The following is a 16,070-nucleotide window of genomic DNA, read 5'->3' as shown; positions in this document are numbered from 1 at the left end:
CCACATGACACTGTGCAGTTGCCTGGGCCCCTTAGCATACCCAAGGTCAGGCACTGGTCCCAAGGTCACACAGGACCAGAGCTCAGATTTAAACAAAGCTGAGTGATTCTAGAACCCGTGCGTGCCAAAGCACTGCATTCTACCTAAGTGCAGGGCTTTTTGTTTTTTGTTTTTCATCCAAAACAGCCTACAGAATCCTGGCCTTGGCTTTCTCACCAGACTTCTGGGAAGGTCAAATGAGATAATATATGCAAAAGCACTCTGTCAGTGAAGAGTGCTCTGCTTCCTGGTCTAATAACCCTCCCCAACCCACTCACAGCTCTTCATTTTCAAATTCCTTAGTGAGCAGTTGGTTTCGTTGTCTTGATTTGCGGCAGTAATGCTTTCTGAGAAGCAGGTGATTGATATGGGCAAATTCAAAGCCCCTCGGGGGCTGCATTGCAGCATGGTGTGGAGATGGGGAGATAGAGGGCTGGTAGGATCCCGATTTCCTAGTTTTTCTCTTCCTCTCCCTTGCTTCCTCCTTTTCTTCCTTCAGCCTTTCTTCCATTTCTTTCTTCTATCAAATATTTGTGGAGCTGGAACTGGGCTTCACTATCATATTCCAAGGCTCTGTACTGGGCACGGGGAGGCTGCAATGAATAGAATAGACGAAGAAGCCCCTCCCAGAGACTGGAAGAATGGTACAAGGTGAGTGGGCAGGGAGGGCAGCCACAACCTCTTATTCTTTCACATGGAAATCTGAAATAGTGGGATCATTCTCTTATTTTTTTTCAGTTATTCTAAATGTAGACCTCTGTGTGGAGGTGAGATAAGATGGAAAGATGAGGGGATGAGGAGGAACATGGTAACAGAAAGTCATGATTAGTGACTTTTTCTCCTGGAAAATCACTCTGTTGGTTTATCTAGCTGAGCCCTGGGGTCTTTCAAAGGTTGGATCTAGATCCTTAAGTCCAGTGCCGTCCAGAATTTCCACCAAGTGGCCCTGGAGGCAGAGGAGAGTGAATTACTGTCCCTAGAGGAGACTCAGACTGAGCTTAAAGCTGCCAGACACACGGGAGATTTCTCTGAAATGTCTTTTGTGATTTAGAAATTAATCTAATTTTGGCATGCTTTTCATAACACAACTGTTTGTTTTAATATAAAAATCAGCCTTCCAAGAACACATAGTGTATGATTCTATTTATATGAAATGTCCCAAACAGTCAAACCTGTAGAGTTGGAAAGTAGACTCGTGGTTGCCAGGAGCTGGAAGGACTGGGTGGTGGGAGGTGGTGGCCAAAGGGAATGGGTTTCTCCCGTTTGGGGTGATGGAAATGATCTAAAATTGATGATGGGGATGCTGGGACAGCCCTATGAATACACTAAAAAGCACTGAATTGTGCATTTTCAATGGATGAATTGTATGAGATGTGAATTATATCTCATAAAGCTGTTTAAGAAAATGAAAAACTGTTTCTTCCAATCTCCAAGTAAAACTGGCATTCTGGGAAGATGAGTAACTGGTAGCTTTTTCCACTGAGTAATGGGCCTAAATGTACCCATCTGAAAAGCAAGATTCTGGTCCAACTCCATTAATCTATAGAAACCTGAGAAGGTGATGTGACTTGCCCAAGGCCACACAGGGTAGGAAGAAGGGCCAGGTTTCCTGAGCCCCAGTCTAGGACAATGAGGTGCGCCTCCACGTGTACTGGACCTGCCCAGTTGGTTCAGCCACACACGCTCCCTGGCCCGTGTCGTTAGCTCTCTTCTATGGGCTTTCTCTGGCTTTCCACACCCTAGATGTCCTCAAAACAAGTGGCTATGCCTGCAGATCCCTCATGCCCACCTTGAGTGGCAGGAGAAGGCAGGGCCCACCCATTCTTGCCTTGGGCCCTGTTGAACCAAAGGCCAGCTCTGCTTTGAGATGCTGTGGGAGTGAGATGCACTATCTGTTTCATCTTGGAAGAGCCAGTGGTATCTGGATGGAATCTCAGCCAGGACACTTTCATCCTCCCTGCCCGGCATTGGGCAAGCTGTGAAAGTGAGCTTTAGGATCGGACACGAGGATGGATCATGTAGGAACCTGCAGCCCCATGTCCTCTCCTTCTCCAAATGACTTCATGCCAGAGGACCCACAGATGTGTCCAGAGAATGGCCCGGCCCCTTCCTGCCACACCAGCCTCCTCAGCAAGGGGCAGGCTCAGATAGTCTCTGGTGACCTTGGGCCTCCCTTCTGTGTGGTTCTATCTGGTTCTGACATCCAGTCTTCAATGAGCTTCTCACAAAAGTCTTATGAGACAAGCAAGGTGAATGCTGTTTACCTTCATTTTTCAGGTGTGAAAACCAAGGCTTAAAGCATGCAAGTTATTTGCCCAAGGTTTTTCAGCCACAAATGAAGAAGCTGAGTCTGCTCCACACCTGTGAACCAGGCTATTTCCACCATAACCTGAACTCAGATTAGCACCAGCCCATGCAGAATAGTCCAGAAGGCTGCCCATAGCCTTAAAGGACAGTGTGAGCATTAATCACAGCCTGTTGCATTTGAAGACCACCTCCAGAACAATGTTGTTTTAAATCTATGCCCAAGGCTGAACTTGGATTGGAAAGATGGGAGAGACAGCAGGCCTGGGTGTATTCAGGATTATTTGCTAATAACTCACTCTCTCCTCCCTCCTCCCTTTCTTGAAAGTGAGTGGTTAGGGATAAGCGGTTGTAGGCAGAGATGGCAGCGTGAGATATTTCACCAAAGAGTGGGTGTTTAACCACCACCTGTCTAGGAGATGGGCAGCATGTCCCAGAGATGATTCTAACAGGGAATTCTTCCTAGCAGAGCCCAGCGAAGGGAACCAGGAAATTCGGGGGCAGGCCAATCTCACTTTCTCTGTCAGGCAAGATCACCTGTGCAGTGGTTTGAGTTCAGGCATCTTACTTTCTTTTAATTAGATTCATAGGATTAAAAATTTTCTGCTTATCTGTCCAATATTTGTAAAGCACGTCAAAAAATCTGCAGAATCCCCCCCCCCTTTTTTTTCAAAAGAAATATACATAAATCTGAGAAAAAGCAGAGCTGGAAAAAAAATGGGGGCATCTTGGAGGATGAACTACCTGGAGCCCCATTCTGGCAGCTCTTGAGAATTCTGGAATTCCTCTGGAAACTACGGATTTAGTCTCTCATTTCCCATTTGAGAAAACAAAATATAATAATAGCGACCAAGGTTATATTTTATGGAGGTCTCACTGTGTACTTGTCTTTTTATTATTACAGCAGCCCCACAAAATGAGTGTTATATTCTTGGATTATCAGAGGAGAAATGTGAGATGCAGGCAGGTTGAGAAAATTGCTCTAAGTCACTTCGGGAATGTGTGCATGGACAAGGGAGGTCCACCTGGGATTGTTCGGCTGCAAGACCAACACAGGGCCAAGTCAGAAAACACAGATTTGCCATCAAACCTGGGTTCTGTGAAAATAAGATCTTAATGGAAACTCAATGTAAATGTGTTTTTCTACCTCTAAAAGAGCCACCTTTCCTTGACACCTACTTTGAACAGCAGAAGGGCCTTGACTGGTGAGACTCTGTAACGTATGTGACTTTTGGTATCCTGGAGGAGATGTCAGCAGTTTGCCCTCACTGAGAAAAAAAGTCAGGCCAAGTCCCCAAAGTCACCTTGAAGCTGCATGCATCTATCCCTGATTCAAATTCATGTTGTGGCTTAGAAATGACTTCAACCTAGTAGCTGGCATTTAGGCAGGAAAATCAGCAGCATAGAAAGTTAGGAACTTTGGGCCGGGCGCAATGGCTCATGCCTGTAATCCCAGCACTTTGGGAGGCCGAGCAGGCGGATCACCTGAGGTCGGGAGACCAGCCTGACCAACATGGAGAAACCTCGTCTCTACTAAAAATACAAAATCAGCTGGGCATGGTGACGCATGCCTGTAATCCCAGCTACTCAGGAGGCTGAGGCAGGAGAATCGCTTGAACCCAGGAGGCGGAGTTTGCGGTGAGCCGAGATCACACCATTGCATTCCAGCCTGGCAACAAGAGTGAAACTCCATCTCAAAAAAAAAAAAAAAGAAAGAAAGGAACTTTGGAAGCATTCTGCCCAATGTCCTCATTTTACAGATTAGAAAACTGTACGATGGTGTAGCAAAAAAAAAGAAAAGGAGGAGAAAGAGGAAGAGAGCTTGTCCCAGTGGGCCAGAAGCCCCCAGCAGCATGGCATGGCCATGGGCTAAGAGCACCTGCTTTGGAGAGAGTAGTGCTAACAGCAGCCACAACTCATTCATCAGCAACTATCCATGAGAACTTACTGTATGCCAGATACTGTACTGGGGGTATGGGATACACAGATAAACAAAACATATGGCCAGGGTGCTTGGTGGCTCACGCTGTAATCCCAGCACTTTCTGAGGCTGAGATGGGAGGATCATTGAGGCCAGGAGTTTGAGACCAGCCGGGACAACATAGCGAGACCCTCCATCTGTAAAAATTAAAAAAATAAAAATAAAAACTAAATAAAATAAAAAAACAAAACATATGAAGATCCCTGTCCCTGTGGAGCTCACAGCTAGTAAGGTGAGCTAGACGTCAAAAAATAATAATACGAGTCCCAGAGCAGTGGCTCACACCTGTAATCCCAATACTTTGGGAGGCCAAGGTGGGAGGATTGCGTGAGCCCAGGAGTTTAAGACCAATCTGGGTGACATGGTGAGACCTCATCTCTACAAATAATTTAAAAATTAGCTGGGCATGGTGGTGTGTGCCTGTAGTCCCAGCTATTTAGGAGGCTGAGGTGGGAGGATCGCTGGAGCCCAGGTTGTAGAGGCTGCAATAAGCCAAGATGGTGCCACTGCACTCCAGCCTGGGGGACAGAGCAAGACCTTGTCTCTAAATAAATAAATAAATCATAATAAGAGAAATTGCTTAATGGATACAAGGTATATTATTCAGATGATGGTTACACGAAAAGCCCAGACTTCACCAAAAGCAATATATCTATGTAGCAAAACTGTACTTGTACCACTTAAAGCTATACAAATTAATAATAATAATGGTCTTCAAGGTTTGTTGATTATGCAATCCAGAAGTGTAAAGTTTTTGACAACATTCCTCCAGTGTAAATCTAATTGTTTCTAAATTATCTACATGTGCTTCTATAGTATTATATATGTTTAAATATACCCCCAAAATAGAAAATATTAATATATATAAATAGAAGTTGTAATTTGCTTTCCTCTCTCCAGTTGGACTATGTTATAAATAGGTCTGGAGCACTCACTTTGGAGAGCTCTGGACCAGGCAGCCACCCCACGAGCTGGGACATTAAGGAGTCCTGAGAACAGATGTTTAGTTTTAGGATAAAAGAGAACTGAGCTCCACTCCTCTTTTCTATCATTGCTTCATTGAATTTTAAAAATTGTAAAATACACATAACATAGACTTTACCATTTTAACTATATTTAAGTGGACAGTTCAGTGACACAGAGAATATTCACAATGTTATGCAACCATTACCACCATGCCTCTCCAGAACTTTTTTTTTTTTTTTTTTTTGAGGCAGAGTCTCACTCTATCACCCAGGCTGGAGTGCAGTGGCGCGATCTTGGCTCACTGCAACCTCTGCCTCCCGGGTTCAAGCGATTCTCGTGCCTCAGCCTCCCGAGTAGCTGCGATTACAGGTGTGTGCCACCATGCCTGGCTAGTTTTTGTATTTTTAGTAGAGATGGGGTTTCACCATGTTGGCTAGGCTGGTCTTGAACTCGTGGTTTCAAGTGATATGTCTGGCTCGGCCTCCCAAAGTGTTGGGATTACAGGCATGAGCCACTGCGCCTGGCCTCTCCAGAACTTTTTTTATCTTCTGAACTGAAACTTTCTACTCTGTACAGAATTACTCCCCATACTTCCCTTCCCTCAGCCCCTGGCAACCACCTGTCTACTTTCTGTCTCTATGAATTTGGTTGTTCAAGGTCTGTGTCTATATTCTAGGCCTATTATTAGTTTTAGGCTCCTATGATGCTCCAAGTAGAGCTTTGGCATTTAGGATTCAGTGGTGAGCAAAGCAAATGCAGATTCTACCCTCCAACCTGCCTCAGTCTGCTTTAACTAACTTTATGTTTTTTTTTTGTTTGTTTTTTTGAGACAGAGTCTTTCTCTGCTGCCCAGGCTGCAGTGCAGTGGCGCAAGCTCAGCTCACTGCAACCTTTGCCTCCCAGGTTCAAGCAATTCTCGTGCCTCAACCTCTGAGTAGCTGGGACTACAGGTGCAGGCCACCACGTCTGGCTAATTTTTGTATTTTTTAGTAGAGATGGGGTTTCTCCATGTTGGCCCAGCTGGCCTTGAACTCCTGGCCTCAGGTGATCCGCCCACCTGGGCCTTCCAAATTGCTGGATTACAGGCGTGAGCCACCATGCCTGGTCTGCTTTAACTAACTTTAACTAGCCTACCTAGTACTGCTTTAGGTTAGTCTTTGCAGAGGCAAGGAGGTGGGCTATATCCAAGCTTGTGACAATATGTGGTAGATTTGGTGAGAGCCACAGCAGATGAGAGAAGAGAGGATGGGAGAGTTGAGGCTGGAATTGAGTGAGATATAAAAAGTGACTATGGTCCTGGGGCAGTGGCTCACGCCTGTAATCCCAGCACTTTGGAAGGCTGAGGCGGGTGGATCATGAGGTCAAGAGTTCGAGACCACCCTGACCAACATGGTGAAACCCTGTCTCTACTAAAAGTACAAAAATCAGCCAGGCATGGTGGCATGCACCTGTAATCCCAGCTTCTCAGAAGGCTGAGGCAGGAGAATTGCTTGAACCTGGGCGGAGGTTGCAGTGAGCTGAGATCGTGCCACTGCACAGCCTGGGCGACAGAGCGAGACTCCGTCTCAAAAAAAAAAAGAAAAGTGACTATGGGGAAAGATAAATCTCCAGGGAATTCCTCAGAACTTGGGGGAGAGATGGGACTTCCTGCACTATGAAGATTGGGGTTGTATTTATTTCAATTGAATGCTATAGGAGAAGATGATCCCAAAAGTGGGTTCCCTGATGGTCATAGGAACATTAGGGTGTCGTCAGTATTCATAACCTTGGAATGACTCAGGACTCAGAGCCTGGGAGGATCGGGTTTCAGGCTGGGTGGAGAGAATATGAGAGGGAGAGGCTATGCTTCCCAGGCTAAAGCTTCGTTGCATGGCTGACAGCCTGCCCACAATGAAGTGGATTACACACTCTGCTTCCCTCTGCCTGCCTTTACCTTAGGATAACATATACATTTCCAATTACGGGGCTGGTTAAAAATCAATACGAAGGTGAGAGAAAACAGATCATTTTTCTTATGGAAGTAACTGTTTTCATTAATTTTTCATTAGTGCTGCCTTTGTTTTGCTATCCATCACTGGCAGAGCTGTGGCCTGCATTTCAGCTAGTGTGCGTGTTTCTTGGATTCAGGAGATACTGGTTGATAAAGCCAGCAGTTTAATGTTCATGACTACTGATTGTGGAACAGGTTTAGGCGACTGGTTTTTAAAAATATTTTTAATTATTAAGTTTTATAGGTACATAGGCAATGTAGGTATTTATGGGGCACATGAGATATTTCGATACAGGCATACAACGTGTCATAATCTCATCAGGGTAAATGGGGTTTCCGTCACCTCAAGCATTCATCATTTCTTTGTGTTATGAACATTCCAATTGTATTCACTCAGTTATTTTAAAATGTGCAACAAATTATTGCTGATTGTAGTTACCCTCTTGTGCTATCAAATACTAAATCTTATTCATGGTATCTAACTATATTTTTCTACCCATTAGCCATCCCCATTTCCCACCCCTCTCTCCCCACTATCCTTCCCAGTCTCTGCTAACCGTCTTTTTACTCTCTATCTCCATGAGTTCAATTGTTTTAATTTTTAGTTCCCACAAATGAGTGAGAACATGCTAAATTTCCTTCTTTCTGTGCCTGAATTTTGTCACTTACATCTTCTAGTTGCATCCATGTTGTTGACAGGATCTCATTCTTTTTAATGGCTTAATAGTACTCCGTTTTGTGTATATAACACATACACTTTTTTTGTTGTTGTTTTTGAGACAGAGTCTTGCTCTGTCACCCAGGCTGAAGTGCAGTGGTATGATCATGGATCACTGCAGCCTCCACCTCTCAGGCTCAAGTGATCCCCCTACCTCAGCCTCCCAAGTAGCTGAGACTACAGGCATGCACTGGCTAATTTTTTTTTTTTTTTCAATGTAGTGTAGGTACAGCTTTTACCATGTTTCCCAGGCTGGCCTTAAACTCCTGAGCTCAAGTGATCCTCCTGCCTCAGCCTCCCAAAGTGCTGGGATTACAGGCGTGAGCCACCGCACCCTGCCCATAACACATTTTTTTTGTCCATTTGTCTGTTGCTGGACACTTAGGTTGCCTCCAAATCTTTGCTATTGTGAATAGTGCTACAATAAACATGGGAGTGCAGATTATCTCTGTTCAATATACTGATCTCCTTTCTTTCGGGTATACCCAGCAGTGGGATTGCTGGATCACATGGTAGCTCATACGGTAGTTTTTTGAGGAATCTCCATACTGTTCTCCATAGTGATTATACTCAGGGGAGTTATGAGGGTTCCCCTTTCTCTACATCCTCCCCAGCACTTGTTATTGCCTGTCTTTTGGGTAAAAGCCAATTTTACTGCAGTAATTGTAGTACAAATTTTATTGTAGTTTTGATTTGCATCTCTCTGATGATCAGTGATGTTGAGCACCCTTTCATATACCTGTGTGCCATTTGTATGTCTTCTTTTGAGAAATGTCTATTCAAACCTTTTGCCCATTTTTAAATCAGATTATTAGATGTTTTTCCAATTGAGTTGTTTGAGCTCCTTATATATTCTGGTTATTAATCTCTTGTCAGATGGGTAGTCTGCAAATATGTTCTCTCATTCTGTGGGCTGTCTCTTCACTTCGTTGATTGTTTCCTTTGATGTGCAGAAACTTTTTAACTTGATATGATCCCGTTTGTCCATTTTTGCTTTGGTGCCTGTGCTTGTGGGGTAATACTCAAGAAATCTTTCTCCAGTCCAACATCCTGGAGAGTTTCTCCGATGTTTTCTTTTAGTAGTTTCATAGTCTGAGGTCTTAGATTTAAGTCTTTAGTCCATTTTGATTTGATTTTTGTATATGGTGAGAGATAGGGGTCTAGTTTTATTCATCTGCATATGGATATCAAGTTTTCCCAGTACATTTATTGAAGAGACTGTCCTTTCACCGATGTATCTTCTTGGCACTGTTGCCAAAAATGAGTTCATTGTAGATACATGGATTTATTTGTGGGTTTATTCTGTTCTATTGGTCTATGCATCTGTTCTTATGCCAGCACCATGCTGTGTAGGTGACTGTTTAAAGATCACTGTGTTTGTTAAAATGTGCTTAAAAGCATCATGTTTCCACTCACCAAAGCTTAGTCCATTTTCTGTTGTGGAAATTCTGTTTGTAGACTAAGTACGTGTTGAGATTGCATCGTATTTATCTTCAGGGGTGTGTTGAAGCCAAACTCTTAATGGATACTTTTGACATTGATTGTTTTTACACGTCCATTTGGCTGGTGCTCTTCACTAAGGGAGCCAGACTTGTACCCCTGAGCTCCCCATCTTGGATGGGGAGCAGGGGGAGAGAGTTTCTTGCGTCTCTGTGCATGTGCTTGCCTGTGCTTTCAGTGGGGTGATTCTGTCCCTAAACCCTTCTCTTCAGTTCTCTGACCTCAGCCTGCTCCATTCTCTCAGAGGCTTAAGGAAGACGTCCGAACTCCTCACATTAGCAGAATTGCTTGAGTTCTGCTTGTGCCAACAGTAAACCTTCTCCCCTCTTTCCTACTCTGCTACTTATCTCTAGTGTGTCATCTACTCATGTGAGTCTCACCTCACCAATCTTAAGTTATCTGAAAACAGGGATAGTGGCTTTTTCTTTTTGGATTTTCAGCATCTAACAGCACCTGGCCAGTGATAAGTGATTGACGAATGTTTATTAAATGAAAATACAACTGGAAGTAATTCATTTGTTTTCAGTAAGCAAGGGTCAGAGCCTTCATTTGCAGTGATGGGAGTCAATGGTGGGAAGTGATGCAGGGTCATGCATTTGAGGAGGCTCTGACACCACCCCAGTTGACTTATTCTATTGATGTAAAAGAACTATGTGCTGATTCCAGCTCTGTGACTAATTAGCCATGTAACCATGAATAAGTCACTAACACTATGTCCTCATCTATAAAAGGGGGTTGTCCCAGATCTAACATCCTTGGCCCAAGAACATCTACCACCAGAAAAGTATTCTCCTGTATTCTTACTCCTCCAGCTGAAATGATGGACAAGCCTTCTGATGTCAGCTCCCTCGGCTGGCTACTGCCATCCTTCTGCTGGCCACGGAACTGGCTCTCCCTCCTTCTCAGGCATTAGGGCTTAGGGGCTTCTCTGGAGCTAGGCCTGCATCTATGTTTGTTAACTGAGCCCCTCAGCCTGCTCCTTGGCCTTCCTCCATCGTACCTCTGACAAAGTTCGTTTACATATGACTTCATTTTGGACTACCACCCTCATATAAGACACTTTCCTCACCTCAGAAAATTCCCCTAACCCCTTTCACGAGCCCACCATGCTCTCACTCCTGTACCCTAGTAATATCTATTCTGACTTCTATTATTGGAAATTAGTACTTCTGGAACATTTTATAAATGGAACTGTACAGTATATATTTCTTTGGTTGTTTGATTTTTCATTCAATGTAATTTATTTTACTAAATAGAAGTTATTTTACTTTTTTATTTTAAGTTCAGGAGTTCATGTGCAGGTTTGTTACATAGGTAAACTTGTGTCATGGGGGTTGGTTGTACAGATTATTTCATCCCCCAGCTATTAAGCCTAGTACCTATTAGTTATTTTTCTTGATCCTCTCCCTCCTCCTACCCTTCACCCTCCAATAGGCCCCAGTGTATGTTGTTCCCCTCTATGTGTCCATGTGTTCTCATCATTTAGCTCCCACTTATAGGTGAGAACATGCAGTATTTGGTTTTCTGTCTCTGCATTAGTTTGCTAAGAATAATGGCCTCCAGCTCCATTAATGTTCCATCAAAGGACATGATCTTGTTCTTTTATATGGCTGCATAGTATTTCATGGTATCTATATACCACATTTTCTTTATCCTATCTGTCATTTATGGACATTTAGGTTGATTTCATCTCTTTGCTATGGTGAATAGTGGTGCAATAAACATATGTGTGCATGTGCCTGCCTTTCTTTCCCTTTTTGCTTGCTCTTTCTTTCTTTCTTTCTTTTTCTTTCTTTCTTTCTTTCTTTCTCTCTCTCTCTCTTCCTTCCTTCTTTCTTTCTTTCTCTTTCTTTCTTTCTTTTTCTTTTTTTTCTTGAGATGGAGTCTTGCTCTCTCACCCAGGCTGGAGTGTGCAGTGGCACAATCTCGACTCACTGCAACCTCTGCCTCCCAGGTTCAAGCGATTCTCCCCACTCAGCCTCCTGAGTAGCTGGGACTATAGGCATGCACCACCACTCCTGGCTAATTTTTGTGTTTTTAGTAGAGACAGGGTTTCACCATGTTGGCCAGGCTGGTTTAGCCAGGCTGATCCACCTACCTCAGCCTCGCAAAGTGTTGGGATTACAGGCGTGAGCCACCATGCCCAGCATGCGTTTCTGATAGAACAATTTATATACACCTTTGGATATATACCCAGTAATGGAATTGCTGGGTCAAATGGTATTTCTGTTTTTAGGTCCTTGAGGAATCGCCACACTGTTTTATACAATGGTTGAACTAATTTACACTCCCACCAACGGTGTGTAAGTGTTCCTTTTTCTCTGCAACCTCTCCAGCATCTGTTATTTTTTGACTTTTTAATAACAGCCATTCTGACTGGTGTGAGATAGTACCTCATTGTGGTTTTAATTTCCATTTCTCTAATGATCAGTGATATTGAGCTCTTTTTCATATATTTCAACATAATTTTTGAGACTCATTCATGTCACTGCATATATCTGTAGTTGATTCTGAGTTGTATTTTGTTGTTTAAATAAACTAAAATTTGTTTATTGATACTCTTGTTGGAGGACATTGAGTTGTTTCTGGTTTTGGCCCCTTTGTATTTTTAACTTCTTTTACATTTAGCCATTTCCCCTTAATTTCTAAATTTAATAACATCATTTGGAAATTCATCCCTACTTACTAGCTATGTGATATTGAGCAGGTTACTTTAGGCCCTCTGAATTACGGTTTTCTCATTTGTAAAATGGGATAATAATAGTATCTTTTTCATAAGATTGTTTTGAGTATCAGGTGGGATTACATATTGAAGCACTTAGGATATTGCCTGGAATATAATAAGCATTCTATAAAGGTTTGCTATTATTTAGGAAGAACAACTGAACTGTTTTGAGGATTAAATGGGTCACACACTATTAATACAAACACATCTATGATGCAAGGGTTACCCAAGGAACATGGAGTTTGAACCTCATTCTTATTGCTTACATCCCTTCTTACAAACATCATGCAAACTCCCTTGTAACCCTGGTGTTCATGTTTTTTACTGCAAGAATATGAGATGATACGAATCCATATGGCCATTTTCAAATACTCAAATTGAAAAAAAAAAAATCTCACCCTAACTTGCTGAGATTGTACCCTCTGCAAATACACTGTTAGGAAGTGCTGGAGTAGAAAATATTTCTAATCATTTTGGATATCTATAGAATGTAGGAAATAATCATTATATTCAATGACTCGTGTTAAGGCATGCTATTTTAATAAAGTGAAAAGTTTAAAAAGAGGGGAAAGGCTCCATATATCTCACTCTGCCATTCCCTTTGGTGACTGTCCTGTCTCTTTTCCTTCACAATAAAAGAAGAATCTGCAATTGCTGTCTTCTCCTCCTGGATTTGATTTACTTCTCAGCCTGCTGCAGTCTGGCTCCGGATCCCAGCACACCATGGTCACCTTCTCTAGGGTTGGCAGTGGCTTTGGAATTGCCACACCTAATCTACATGTTTCCGCTCTATCCCTATCTGACCTTTCTTGGGTGTTGGACATTCTCATTCTCTCCTTGAAACTCTCTCCTTTCCAATTTCCCACACTATTTTAGGTAGGTTTTCCTCCTCCTTCTTTGCTATTCCTTCTGGGTCTCCACCCACCTCTCCTGTCGGAGGCATCTCCAGGTGCGCGTCCACTCTGTCCACTCTGCCTGGGCGTCCTCAGCCTTTCCTTGTCAGTTATCACTCCAAAGCCCCATGTTTAATCTCGGCTCCTCCCTGCAGTGCCTGTGGCTTCCTGCCCTCCTCTCTGGACATGCAGTTATCCACAGCCATCTCCTGGGCCACACACCCCAACTAAACTCTGTGGAGAGTTCTCACTGCCTGCCCCACAAATGCAAGCTTCCTCTTGACCTCCATTCCCTCTTTTTCTTAAGGGCTCTCAATCCTTGGGGAGCCTGAGGTGGAAACTCTGGAATCATTTTGACTGTTTTCTCTCCTTCACCACCCACACGTAATTGCTCATCAAGTTCTGTTGTTTGTACCTTGGAAATATCTCATGATATTCACCCCCTCTCCGCCCTCCCGATTGCTTTCATTTATCACGGCTCCACAGGACAGCTGGAATCATCTCCTGATTGATCTCTTCTTCAGGCTCTGCAAGCTCCACTTCCTTCTCCACTTTCCCACAAATACAGTGTTTCTTAAAAGCAAATCTGGTTGCATCACACTGCTGTTTGAAAATGCCAATGATTCCTTGTTGTCTGTGACTCATTCCCACACTGGGTCCTCAGGGCCACCTGGATGTAGACTTTTGGGTCCCACCTTAAGGACTCTGAATCAGTCTGTGGGGCTTGAAAAGCGGCATTCAGGAGGGTCCCCATCCTAACTTCTCCTGATGCTGGGTCTCCCTGCTGTTTTCCTTGCCTGCCCCTGCCCCACAGGGAACTTGGCTATTCTTCCTATACTCAGCATCGTGCTTTTCAGGTGTCTGTCTTTGCACAGGCTACTGTCCCTGCCTGAAACACCCTTTGCCTCCCACTTTCCTCCTCTTGTCTTCCTGGTGGGCTCATCCTGTAAGATTCTGCTCCTGCCCCAGCTCTGTGAGACCTTCCCTGGCTTCCCCAGGATGAGCTAGTAGTTTGTTCCTGCCTCATGTTCCCAGAGCAGGCTGAACAGCTGTGTCAGGCAGGGTCTCTATCAACTCTGCTGTGGTTGTTTCCCACTGGCCTCCCCTTGCTGGGAGCGCGCCTCTCCAAGGCAGGGCACTGTTTCCTGGCTGCCTCCCGCAGCCAGGCAGTGCATGAATGAGCCTCCCTGCTTCTTTCTGTCTTATTTTAAGCACTGCTTGTCAGGTAGTGCGATGGGCAGAGCTAATAGTAAGTGTGTTGTTTTGCAAATGTTGCTTTAGTTAGGACCTCTAGCTTCTCTGAGTCAGTTTTGGAACATTTTATTTCACTTACTTTTTTATTTCAGTAGAAGAAAATTAAGGAGGAGTTGAGGAGGGGCAACAGGAAGGAGAATTCAGGGCCTCCCTTGGGCGCCTTCTTAACCCTGTGCCCATCAGTGCTTTATTACCTGGGCATAATGAGAAACTTCCCTATTTCACTGTAAGGAACTTCCAAGTTGAAAAGCCTCACTGAGGTAGTCCTCCTGGTTTCTGGGAGATAACATTCAATTTCTTCAACTAGCCGGGCGCTGCAGCCTGCCTGATCTTTGTAGCCTGGGAAGGCCTCACTGCCTGGGAAAGGTGACGTCTGGAAGAGAAGAGCTGTCTGGAAAGAAAATGGCAGGGTCAAGTGCCCCTTTGGAGAGTGTGGTGGGACAAGCCAGGAGTGAACATTTCTTATCAGGGGCTATACCTTTTCAATCAGTAGTTGGAGCTGGGCACAGTGGCTCACACCTGTAATCCCAGCACTTTGGGAGGCTGAGGCAGGTGGATCACTTGAGGTCAGCAGTTTGAGACCAGCCTGGCCAACATGGAGAAACTCTGTCTCTACTAAAAATACAAAAATTAGCTGGACATGGAGGTGTGTGCCTGTAATCCCAGCTACTCAGGAGGCTGAGGTAGGAGTATTCCTTGAGCTTGGGAGGCAGAGGTTGCAGTGAGCTGAGATCATGCCACTGCACTCCAGCTTGGGTGACAGCATGAGACTCTGCCTCAAAAAATAAAATAAATAAATAAATAAATAAATTTGTAATTGACCTTGGTTTTATTTTCCCACTCACAAGGAAGCAGGAAGAGCCCAAGGAAAAAGAAGCAGCATGAAAAATGACAAGACAACAGAAGTTTCTAGGAACTTTGCACACACAGAAGAGGGTTCTTTTAGTTTTGGTCAGGATAGGGAAAGAACAAAATAAAAGTGAACATTTATTGAGCCAGGCCCTGTCTTCTACTTGTGTTAATTCATTTGCTCAGATCCTCGCAAGAGCTCTGTGAGGTAGGCACTGATGTGATTCCCAGTTTTTAGATGAGGACTGTGAAGGACAGAGAGTTTCCCTAACTTTCCCAAGGTCACACAGCCAGTAAGCAGGGGACAGGGATCTGAACCGACACTGGTAGCCATGGCGCCACAGCTTAGAGCAGTCAGTGTAATGTGACTGGTGGCCAAGACAAGGCAGACACACGTCACTGCTGTCTTACTTCTGCCTTCCCCATCTCAGAGGATGGACTTCAAACTGGAAAGGGTGGAACAAAGTGCGGAAGGAACTGGACCTCAGGTCAGGGGCAGAGTGTGGGCTGGCCCCTGAAAGCTTACCTGAATTGGAGCTTCTCGGTTTAGATGAAATACATTTCCAGATAAGGACAGACCTGTAGATGTGTTAACTAGTGAGATTTCCTGGAGAAAGTGGGGAAGGGTAACAATGGAATATCAGTAACAATAAAAAATCAATAACTAGGAAAAAAATCAATAATGTTCCTAGTTATCTAAAAGAGTACAAAAACATCTAAAATCAACTATTAATGGCACCTTTTCTGCATTATGTATTAGGTGGAATTTTTATTTTTATTTTTAGACAGAATCTTGCTCTGTCACCCAGGCTGGAGTGTGGTGGTGTGATCTTGGCTCACTGCAACCTCCA

The 16,070-nt window shown here is 44.0% G+C and overlaps 1 long non-coding RNA gene across 1 annotated transcript; it reads left to right on the top strand.

The window, feature by feature from the left end:
* The first annotated feature begins 343 nt into the window (after nucleotides 1–343).
* LOC101179104 lies at nucleotides 344–15,367 on the top strand. The gene is made up of 4 exons (XR_001115634.1): nucleotides 344–690; nucleotides 2,317–2,496; nucleotides 3,248–3,362; nucleotides 15,223–15,367. It is a non-coding gene; the product is annotated as an uncharacterized LOC101179104 (long non-coding RNA).
* Nucleotides 15,368–16,070: the final 703 nt, after the last annotated feature.

This window comes from Nomascus leucogenys, chromosome 4, assembly GCF_006542625.1.
Source record: "Nomascus leucogenys isolate Asia chromosome 4, Asia_NLE_v1, whole genome shotgun sequence".
Taxonomy (NCBI): domain Eukaryota; kingdom Metazoa; phylum Chordata; class Mammalia; order Primates; family Hylobatidae; genus Nomascus; species Nomascus leucogenys.
Note: the sequence above shows the minus strand (reverse complement) of the source record. Positions and strands in the feature narration are given on the sequence as shown.